The following is an 11510-nucleotide window of genomic DNA, read 5'->3' on the forward strand; positions in this document are numbered from 1 at the left end:
TGGCTACGACAGCTGCACTCAGGTGGCGAAGTCGACAAGTCGAACCCCATGTCAGCGTCCTGGAAGATGGAAACACTGCACTCTCGTCATTGGCTGGTCCGTACCGTGTCACACGGTGTCACTGGACAACTAGACCTGCTACATTTTAGTTCCTGTTATCAAGTATCAGAAGTCTTCAAGCAACATGCTATTGAAGTTATAAAGTTTATCTTTAATTTAAGTGGTCTAATCAAAACAAGTATTTATTGCGTGAATGAAGCGTGGAAGTGATTCCGGACAAAACAGAGCTAAATGCAGCACAGTGGGGAAATGTTAATGCTCTTTGTATCCCACGGGTTATTGAGGGACAGATCCCTATTAAACATGGTCTCCATCATCGAGTTTACAACCGTTATGAACAAGGAAGCGAGCGCCGATCAGTCTGGTCGGAGTGTGGATGAAGTAAAGGCGTTTTATCCTGTTTAGAATCCTCAAGTGCGGCATTTAGTCAAAAGCCTTCTGAAAATCTAAGTAAACAACATCCACTGGGTATCTTTTATGGAATCTGCCTTTTGATTTCCTCAAAGAATACCAACAGATTTACCTAGCTGCATTTCCCCTTTCGAAACCATGGTAAAATCCGGCCCATTTTATCCTGAGTCTCGACGTAGCAGGAATCTCATCATTAACAATGGAGCCCTACATCTTTCCAACCACTAAGGCCAGGCTATCCAGCCTATTATTTCCTGTCGTTTGCCCACCTCTCTCCTCAGAGTGGAGTGGATTGACATTGGCTACTTTCTACTTCTGCGGACTATTCCAAAATCCAATGATTTTTCAAACTTCACCACTAATGCGGTTCTCAGCCAGGTGTTTCAGAAAACGCAGGTCGTTGTCAGAACCACAGCCAACCCCCGCCCCCCCCCCCTCCCGGTGCAATACTTTGCATCTGGCAGCGGATGGCGACAAACGGATCAAACGTGAATGTGACAGTCAGAACATCCTGGTCACCTCCATCTGGTCCAGCTGATGTAGTGATTCTAAATTCACATATTTCAGCCTCTCAGCACCTTCTCCTTCGTAATAGCAATTACACTCTCTTCTCTCAATGACATCCGCAAACTGCTGTTGTCTTTCACCGTGCAGAATGATGGAAAATATTGAGTTCGTCGTTATTTCAAAGGGGAAGAGAGATTATATTAATCATTGTATTAATGGCCGTGTGGATGAAGTCCAGACATTAAATAGACAGTGCTTTATTAGTGTGTGGGTTGAGGGAGGACCGAAAACCATGATACTGGGTACAGTGTTAAGGGGTGTGTGGAAGTACATTCGGGAATTATATTAGGTGAGAGACACAAGAGAAAATGGATAAAGGGAAGTTTGGAATTCTGTCGGTTCGGGTATCAATTCATGTCTGCTGTGAGGAAGTGACATGATGCAGGAAGAGATATTAATGTGTGTACGGGAGCGAAGAGAGAGTGCGAATCGACGGCGAAATTAATCTTTTTTTTTCGAATGGAGGGCTAGGTGTGACAATACTCATTGGCAGTTAATGGGTGCACGGAGGGAGAGGATGTTTTGTGACGGGAGATATTAATCAGAGTATTGGGGAAATTTAGACTGGGTTTGTAACACTAGTGTAGCAATCATTGTGTAGAGCAAGAGGATGTTAGGGGACGGGAGATATTAACCGGAGTGTGGAGGAAGGCGAGAATAGGTTTGTAATAACAATGTAGTAATCATTGTGCAAAGGGAGGAGTGGTTGGTATTTGAGTAGGGATGTTAGCGGTTGAATGGATGATTACATGACGTGGAATGAACTGGTGTGTGATGAGAGGGGAGACTCACTGCTGATCATCAGTAGGTCAGGCAACATCTATGGCAATGAATAAACAGTCTACGTGTTGTATCATAGCCCTTCAGCAGGGCTGGAAAAGTAAGCAGAAGTTCCCAGGATATTCAGGTTTGCAGAACAGGAGAAGAGGTGTGAGAGGCCAGAGTGGAGATATGAGGAAGAGGGAAGGAATTCGTATAAAATATCGGATGTTAGAGGAGTCGGTGTTGATGCTATTAGATTAGATGTTACTTACACAGATTATGAGGTGTAACTTATCCAAACTAAAAGTGGTCTCATTATGGCACAAGATAAGGCCATGGGCAAACACGTCGCAAACGGAGTCGGCAGATGGACTGAAATATTTGTCCTCTAAGAATTCTCGCTTTTTTTCTGCATAGAGCTGAGGCGCCCGATCGATTGGTAACAATTATTAATTGTTAATGATTAACAGTTTGCTTGCGGTCAGTACCTTCGTAAGCCTGGAAGTTCTTTTATTTTAACTCTCTTCACTGCATGCCATTTCTTCGCCTTTGATATTTTGTGATTTCGCATCAATCCTCATCCCAATTGGGATTTTTCATCAATGACATCGAGTTTATTTCCACTCCAGCTGTTGGAAAACACGTCAGCCTTCTGTAGTATCGAATATTCAGTGTGCTGGAGCGAGTATAAATGAATGACCGTGGAGATTCATCAGCTCAGCTTTTTCAGCGAGATCGCGGACTGGTGGAAGACAGGTTGAATCTCACTCAGCATTTTTGAAACACTTAACGGTTTTACAAAGATACTTTACATGATTATTTCCGTTATTTGTGTTCCTGGTAAGAGTAAAGGCGAACGAACAGTTCTGAGTGTGCGGTCTGTGGGCTCGTTTAGTTTAGTTGTTGACAGCGTTGTAAAACGGGTGTCTCAGTGAGTGCAGAGCAGACATTGTGACAAAACCTGGTGTTGGTTCAGAAGTTCACTTTCATTTTAATCCGTGGCCCCGGCTAAAAATAAACCGGCAGTTGAAACAGACGTAGATTGGAAGATGGGAGGCATGGATACATTTTGTGGATTCATGGCAAGCACTTTTGCTTTATCAATGCATCTCGCTTCTCGAATTAAACTCCAGGAATGCAGCCTGTTCCGCATCCTTACGGGCTTCTTGGTGTTATTCCGTATTCAAATACAAGGTTATTCTGCTGTCTTTGTGAAAAATTAATGCAAGTTTGAAGGGAATGCGGGAAGCAATCGCCGGCGAGTTTCTGGGGAGGAATGGTAGACATCACTTGTGTATTAGAATCCGAACCACTGGGAATTTCGAAATTCAGATAAGGGTCGTTGTGCGTTTTAGTGTTTGCCTCCACGCCCTATTTTGTGAAGTGAAGAGGGCGTTCAGAGCCAACCCAGCCGTGCCCGCTGGAGGTCAGACCTTCACGCAACACTCTGGAACAATAAACATCGAAGCATTTAGAATAATGCCGCAGTTCCTTGCAGCAAACCCGAGGGAGGGGAGGCAGATATTTGGAAGCAATTACATTATACTTTCTTAAGAAATTGGATGGTTTATGCATTCTCTGCTAAGCGTCAGTTAGGCGCTTCAGATCCCTCCAGACTAAGACTAATAGGCACTGGAGAAGTTTTATCCCTACTGCGGTCACTTTGCTGAACAGTTAACTGCCGGTTAACTGTCGGCTAACTATTACTTGGATTGCACTACCTGTATGTATAATCTATATTTTAATTTATATTTATCATTATTATTGTTATGAGCAGAGAGACAACATCTGCCGGAAGTAAATTCCTTGTATGTGCATAGATACTTGGCGATTAAATCTGATTCTGATTCTGGTTCTCGTGTGAAATACTTGAAACTTCGGTGGGTCAGTCCGTATATTTAAAAACGAAAATGAGAATTTTCTCATCGGATTCCTTGATGTAGTCTGCTGGATAGGCGCACAAGAATAGCAGCAGAGTTTTAAAGAAGAGCGCCAAGCGGGACTTCTGGTGGCTTTTGAGAAACGGGGGAGTCGCAGAAGAGACTAAGGCATGAAATTGGGGGAAATAAATTTGATTCGAACTCTAAACTTTATAAATTGACGAAGCAGAGAGAGTGTTGCTCCATGAACACCTGTCCAGCTGAACACATCAGAAGCTTTCTCAGATATGTTACCTACAAAAATGGACAACTGCTTCTGTCATTTTCACAAATCCGCTGAGCAACATGGTGCTTCCTTGGTCTAATATACTTTCTAAACCGGGTCCCAGACAGCACTTGTTTTGTAGTGGAGGCCAAACATTTTAATTCCGATTGCTTTTCCCGTTCCGACATGTCGGTCGGTGCCCTTTTCCTGTACCAAGATGAGGAGCCAGAACTTATATACAGTCTGTGTAGCATCCAAACTAATGACGTTAATATAGATTTCGACTTTCGTTTAAGAAAAAAATAAGAAACCTGCTTCTCCCCTCTTCTTCTATTCCCCACACTTTACCGCTTCTCACCTACTTATCATTTCCCCCGGGACACCTCCCTCCGATATCTATCCTATGGCCGTTATTCCTGTCCTATCAGAATTCTTCATCACCAGACCGTTATCTTTCCGACTAACCTGGCTTCATCTGTCGCCTTCTAGTTATTTTACCCTCCATTCACCTTTCATAACCCCAGCGTCTTTCCCCTTCCCTTCCAGTCCATAACTTCGATCTTTTATTCATATGTATAAATAGGTGTTGTAGACGAGCTAGCTGCCTGCAACATTTTGTGTGTGTTCTTTTACTGACAGCTGATTAGTTCATCAAAACCAGTCTCCTGCCTACTCACAGTAGCAGCTAGCTCCATTATCCATCTCTATCTTCAATAAACAAAATGAGTTGGCTTCCAAAGTCCTCTTTGAAAACACATTCCACAGGTCCAACACTTCATTTCTCAAGAATCTTCATCCTATCTGAGATCTAAAAGACGAGGTTTCAGTCCGAGGCTGTTCTGGCAAATCGGTCGTTCTCCTTTCAGTATCCGGCGGGTTTCAATAAAATCCGTCTTCATTATTCTTGCAGTCCAATCCCGGCCTGATTTTCCAATCTTCCCGCAGATCCAAGTCCCCATTATCACTGTAACATTTAATGAGTATTACAATTAGGTTTATCATTGCTGACATATGTACGTCGTCAAAATTGTTTCTTTGCGGCAATAGTGCAGTGTAAGGTTACCCAAGTTCCCAAAAACAAATAAATAGTTGAAAAAATAAACACGTAAGTGTTGCGCATGAGTCCATTGTCCATTCAGAAGTCTGAGTGAAACGGTTCTTGGAACGCCGATTGTCGATCTCTACCTCCCATCCGATGGCGGTAACGAGACGAGAGCATGTCCTGCATGGTGAGAATACTTATTGATGGATGCTGCCTACATCAGACGGTCTCTTGAAGATAACTTTGATGGCGGAGAATATTGTGCGAATGATGAAACATTGTAAACACTCTATAAGTACGTGCGATCCTGTCATTTACAGAATATCAGGATGTGCCCGTGATGAACCCGGCTCAACAGGCTCGGAGCAGTCTCGATGGGCCGATTGGCCTACTTCTGCTCCTATATCTTATGGTCTAACATTTTCTAAATACACGTGATCCTCTCATTCACAGACATCATGCCAGGTTGTAGCCGTGCTGAAACAGGGTAAACTCTCTGTAAATAATTGCGATGCTGTCATTTAAACATGTCATATCAGTTTGATCCGTGCTGAAACAGGTGAAACAGTCTATAAATACTTGCGATCCTATCATTTACAGAATATCAGTGTGTGACGAGATCCGTGAGAACACACTCCGCCATACATCTGTGAATATTTGCAAGAACCTTTAGTGACGGAACAAATCTGCTTCGGCTGCTAATGAAGTAGGGACGTGGAGTTGCTGGCGTACCTTCCTCGAGAGCGCATCATCATTTTGCTGGGCCCAGAAAAATCATTTGAGATGCTCACGCCCAGCAACTTAAAGTTGCTCACTCTTTCCACAACAGACGATTCTACGAGAAATGGTGTATTCCCTCCCGTTTCCCGAATCAAGAATGAATTCCTTCATCCTGCTGACCTTGTTAGCGAAGCTACCGGTGTGACAGCATTCGCCCTGCAGACCGTGATTCGGCTGGGGAACAATAAGTGGGATTCCGGGGGGTGGGGTGACGGATCGTTCAGCTCTAAGGGCCTGTTCTGCGCCACATCTCTAACTAATTGAAAGTAAAATCTCCTGCCTTCTTCCAGTAACTATTGACACCCTTACAAGTCAAGATTTTTAAGCAAAATCCGCTTTAACTAAACTCAATGATTTGGCATCAACATTTCATGTGGCAATGGATGCCACATATTCTGCACTGCTCTACTAAAGAACTGTAATGGTATTCCGAGGCTGGAGAAGAGGGGATCTGATAGGATAGAATACAAGACGGTGACATACGGGAAGGGGGAGGAGTAACATAGGGAGTTGATGGACAGGTAAGGGGATGAGGTAAGAGAGGGAAACCGGAATGGGGGTGGCATGGTGGGCGGGTAAAATAATGGAAGTTTGATAAATCGATGATCTTGCCATCCTTTTGGAGTCTATCCAGACGGAATATATCATTACTCCTCCAAACTGTGTGGCCTCACCACAGCAGCAGAAGTGGCAACGGACTAACAAATTCTTCTTTATATATTCTGTTTGCAAGATCTATAACCGGGGCAATTTCCAGAGTGAAACAGAGCAGCACAATGACAGGACAGCTTTGGTCCATCTTGATAAACCCATGGGTTTTAGGAATGCACAGGCTCAACAATAACAAACATGAAAGCGAGAGATCCGCCTTAGAGTGTTTCAAAACAGCATTCACTGACTTCTCGAATCGTCATTCCTTCGTCTTTGAGATTTCGCAATTTCTTGTCAATTCATCACAATTGGGATTTTACTCGCATTACGTCATGTTTATTTTTACCCCAGCTGTTGTAAGACACGTCAGCCTTGTGTGGTATTGAATATTCAACGTGCTGGAGCGAGTATAAGTGAATGACCGTGGAGATTCATCAGCTCAGAGTTTCCTCAGCGAGATCGCGGGCTGGTGGATGACAGGCTGAATCTCTCACAGCATGCTTCAAACATTGTACAGTGTGAGAAAGATATATTACATGATCATTGCCGTTATTGGCGTTCCAGGTAAGAACAGCGACGATCTTAGGTTTGTAGTTCTGTGCGTTCAGTTGCTGAAATGCCGGTGTATCAGTGAATGCGGTGCAGACATTGTGACAAAACTCTGCGTTTGTTCAGTAGTTCCCTTTCGGTTTAATCCATCGCCTCAGCTGAAAATAAATCGGCGGCTGAAACAGAGGTAGGGAGGAAGATCGATGAGATAGACTTATTTTGTGGATTCATTGTGTTCGGTCGGAAGTTCTCTTGCAGTTTACAGAGTCAACCGGCAGTTGAAAGAAATGAACAATCGAGAATCGGAAAGATGGGTTCATGTTGTGGATTCATGACAGACAGTTTTAATATCATTGCAAAGCCGCTGTCACAGTGAACTCCGATAATCCAGCGCGCTCGTCAACTTTTCCCTGCTGCTTTCTTTTATTACGTATCAATAGCGAAACATGTTTCCATGGTATTCTGCTGTATTCCAAGAAACTACTGCAAATTGAAAGGGGACACGGTAAACGAATCGCCTTTGAGATTCAGGGGAGCGTGGTAGACATCACGTAACATGTACTCCGAACGATTATAAAGTCAAACCGGACTCTGTGTGCGTTTTATAGTAGCAGGTCTTGTGTCCAGGGCCTACTATCCCTGGTGAAACGGGAGTTAAGAGCCAATCCAGCGGTGTCAGTTGGGGGTCAGATGGGGTAAGGTTCCTTCGATACACCGGTTTGAAACAATAAGCTGCTGTAATTTGGAGCAACCCCGAAAGAGGCAGATGTTTTGAAGTAGTGACTTTGATGTATTAAGCACTCTCGTGCAAAATACTTAAAAGAAAGTTCGGCAAGTCATTCAGAATCCTTAAGAAGTAAATTTTGAATATTCTGATCGGATTCGTTGACAAAACCCGGCCAAAGGTAGTTACTGAATTTAAAAGACGTGACCCAAGCGTGGACCTGTTGGCGGGTGACAAATCAGGAGTCTAGGAGGACGCAGTGAAAATCATTTCCCTTTCAACTTTGTAAATGTACAACTTCGCTGTAGCGTGAAATTTGCCAGAACATCGGTGGCAGGAACGCGGTAATCACCACAGCTAAGGAATTTGCCGAGGTCCAAACCCTGACGGAGGAAACTTACATTGCTTTCTCTAAAGCAAGGAGGCATGGGATCCAAGGGGACATTGCTTTGTGGATCCAGAACTGCCTTGCCCACAGAAGACAAAGAGTGGTTGTAGACGGGTCGTATTTTGCGTTAAGGTTGCTGACTAGTGGTGTGCCTCGGGAATCGGTTCCAGGACCTCTACTCTTTGTGATTTTTATAAATGACCTGGATGAGGATGTCGAGGGAAGAGTTTGAAAATTTGCTAATGACACAACGGTTGGGGGCGTTGTGGATAGTGTGGAGGGCTGTCAGGGGTTACAGCAGGACATTAATAGGATGAAATACTGGGCTGAAAAGTGGTAGATGGAGTTCAACCTAGATAAGTGTTATGTGGTTTTTATTGGTAGATCAAATATGAAGGCAAAATATAGCATTAATGGCAAGACTCGGTAGTGTGGAGGATAAGGGAGATCTTGGGGTCCAAGTCCATTGGACACTCAAAGTTGCTGCGCAGGTTGACACTGCTGTTAAGACGGCGTACGGTGTATTGGCCTTCATCAATCGTGGAATTGTGTTTAAGAGCCAAGAGGTAATGTTGCAGCTATATGGGAACCTGGTCAGGTCCCACTTGGAGTACTGTGCTCAATTCTAGTCGCCTCACTACAGGAAGAACGTGGAACCACAGGAAGGGTATAGAGGAGATTTAAAAAGATGTTGCCTGGATTGGGGAGAATGCCTTATGAGAATAGGTTGAGTAACTCGGCCTTTTCGCCTTGTAGCGATGGAGGATGAGGGATGACCTGATAGAGGTGTATAAGATGATGAGAAGCATTGATCTGTGGATAGTCAGAAGTTTATCTTCAAATGCTAAAATGGCTAGCACGAAAGGGCACAGTTTTAAGGTGCTTAGAAGCAGGTACAGAGGAGATGTCAGGGGTAAGTCTTTTATGCAGAGAGTAGTGAGTGCGTGGAATAGGCTGCAGGCAGCGGTGGTGGAAACGGAAATGATAGGGTCTTTTAAGAGACTCTTGGATGGGTACATGCAGCTCAGAAAAATAGCTATGGGTAAGTCCAAGTAGTTCTAAGGTAAGGGCGTGTTCGGAACAACTTTGTGGGCCGAAGGGGCTGTATTGTGCTGTAGATTTTCTATCTTTCTATGTTTCCAAGCGCCCTTGGGGATCCTTTCACAATGCCTCCTTCCCAAACTCTGTTCTTCTCCCAGTACAGAATACCGCACCGTTTCACCCCGCGTGCATTCGTGTGAAGAATTTGTGAAATCGCCTTTACAACTTTTACACCTTCCGAAATGAGTTGCCTGAAAAGATTGATTGTTCTCATTTTCCAAATTATCTATACTCATGGAGCGGCGAGACAGTAACTCACTCATTCTTTTTTTCTGTTCCCCCAGTGAAATTAGTGGCGATTGTGATCCTCTCCCGGGGCAAGTGCGGCCTCTCCACCTGCACCACGCGCTACCTGGTAGCCATGGCAACGGCGGATCTACTAACCATTATCTTTCGTGTGATATTGTGGCGGATCAGTTATTATTACTTCCCCGGTACATTCCTGGACATTACCCCCGTGTGCAGTGTGATCTCTGCCGTGGCAACGGCAGCCACAGACTGTTCTGTCTGGTTCACCGTCAGCTTTACGTTTGATCGGTTTGTCGCCATCTGTTGTCAGAAATGGAGAGCAAAGTATTGCAGCGGGAAAACTGCGGCTGTGGTTTTGTCAACAGCCGGATTTCTGTTCTGTTTACATAATGTGCCCCACTTGTTTATCTATCATCCTGCGAAACTGATTGACAATATTCCTTGGGACTGTATTCCGAAGCCAGACGCCTATACAGATCTAGGGTGGGTGGGATATAGATGGTTATCTACCGTTCTAACGCCCTTACTCCCGTTCGTGTTAATACTACTGCTCAACGCTCTGACAGTCAGACACATTTTGGTGACTAGTCGCGTCCGTAAGGGGCTGAGGGGTCAGAACAAGACGGAGAACCGCAGTGACCCGGAGATGGAGAGCAGGAGGAGGTCTGTGATCTTACTTCTCACCATCTCCGGAAGCTTCATCATCCTGTGGTCGGTGAATGTTGCCGAATTCCTTTATTATATCATCGCCGGATTGGATCAAAATGACTACAACGTTTCGGAATACATACTTCTACACTCCGGGGAGATGCTGATGATATTAAGTTGCTGCACAAACACGTTTATTTACGGGGTAACTCAGTCCAAGTCCAGAGAGCAGTTCATCAGCGCAGCGAAATATCCGCTCCTGTCAATTAATCACCTAATTAATAAATAAACAATCTATCTAAGTTTTTTCTCATAGGCGGTCGCAGGGTTTTACATTTTAAGATTACAGACTGACGGTCATCGGAAAACCAGGCAGCAGCGAGAATACAACTAGTTCAGAGACACAATGCCGGAACTGAGACTTCGGCAACGGCAGCCGCGACATCCACCTCCAAACAATTGTTAAACTCATCCGGCCATTTAGTTATTTTCATAATGTCCCGGTTCTCGTCACCGCTGTGCCACTTTCGATAGTACATCCCGCACTCCAGCGTAAGTGTTCATCGGCTCAGAGCCGTTGCTTCTCGGTGAGTGAGAGGGAACAGAACATCTGTCGGAAACTCCGCCGTCACGATGAGATCGGGCTGATTTCGCATTGAGCGTCCTGTAGTTCAGGTCGGGTCTGGTCGATGGTCGCAGTGACATACAGCGCCGCAAAGAGATTTAGCGGATTGCATCCAGTATTGTCACGTCGGTCAAAACACTATGAGCAGACAACGAGCACCTGTATGTGGATCCAATCTTCAACTGTCAAGTTTACTTGTGTCCAGTGAGTTGGTATCAATGTTGCGATTTGTTCAACTGCACAGGGAATTGGTTGACAAAGTCTAATTATTATCTGCAGAACGTCTGTTTCTAAAACTGTCTTGCTTGACATTGTGAGGAACGCGTCTATCTTCCTCATCTTCCTAGGTGTTAATCAGGACATAACGAATCGGCAGAACGTCTGTTTCTAAAACTGTCTTGATTAACATTGTGAGGAACGCGTCTATCTTCCTCATCTTCCTAGGTGTTAATCAGGACATAACGAAGAATTTTAATGAACGCAAAACAATGGAAGCTGTCGATGTGCACTTTAGTGCCGTTTTGGGCGAAGGCTCAATGGTTAATTTATACTGTGAAATCGCATGGGTTAGCACCACTAAACAACAGGATATAGGAACAGAACTGGTCCTTTCGTTCAATCGTGTTCTCCCTGCTCTGCCTCTCCCTGCTCTGTCCCTCAACCCCAATCTCCTTCCATCTCCCAGAATCGTTTAACCTTTTCCTTCTCTACACCCAATGACTTCGTATCACCATCTCCCATGGCATCAAATGCAAGTGCTCCTGAAATTAATGCACACATTGCATTTGCCTACGTCACTACCGAGCTG

Source organism: Hemitrygon akajei, unplaced genomic scaffold (assembly GCF_048418815.1).
Source record: "Hemitrygon akajei unplaced genomic scaffold, sHemAka1.3 Scf000054, whole genome shotgun sequence".
Lineage (NCBI taxonomy): Eukaryota > Metazoa > Chordata > Chondrichthyes > Myliobatiformes > Dasyatidae > Hemitrygon > Hemitrygon akajei.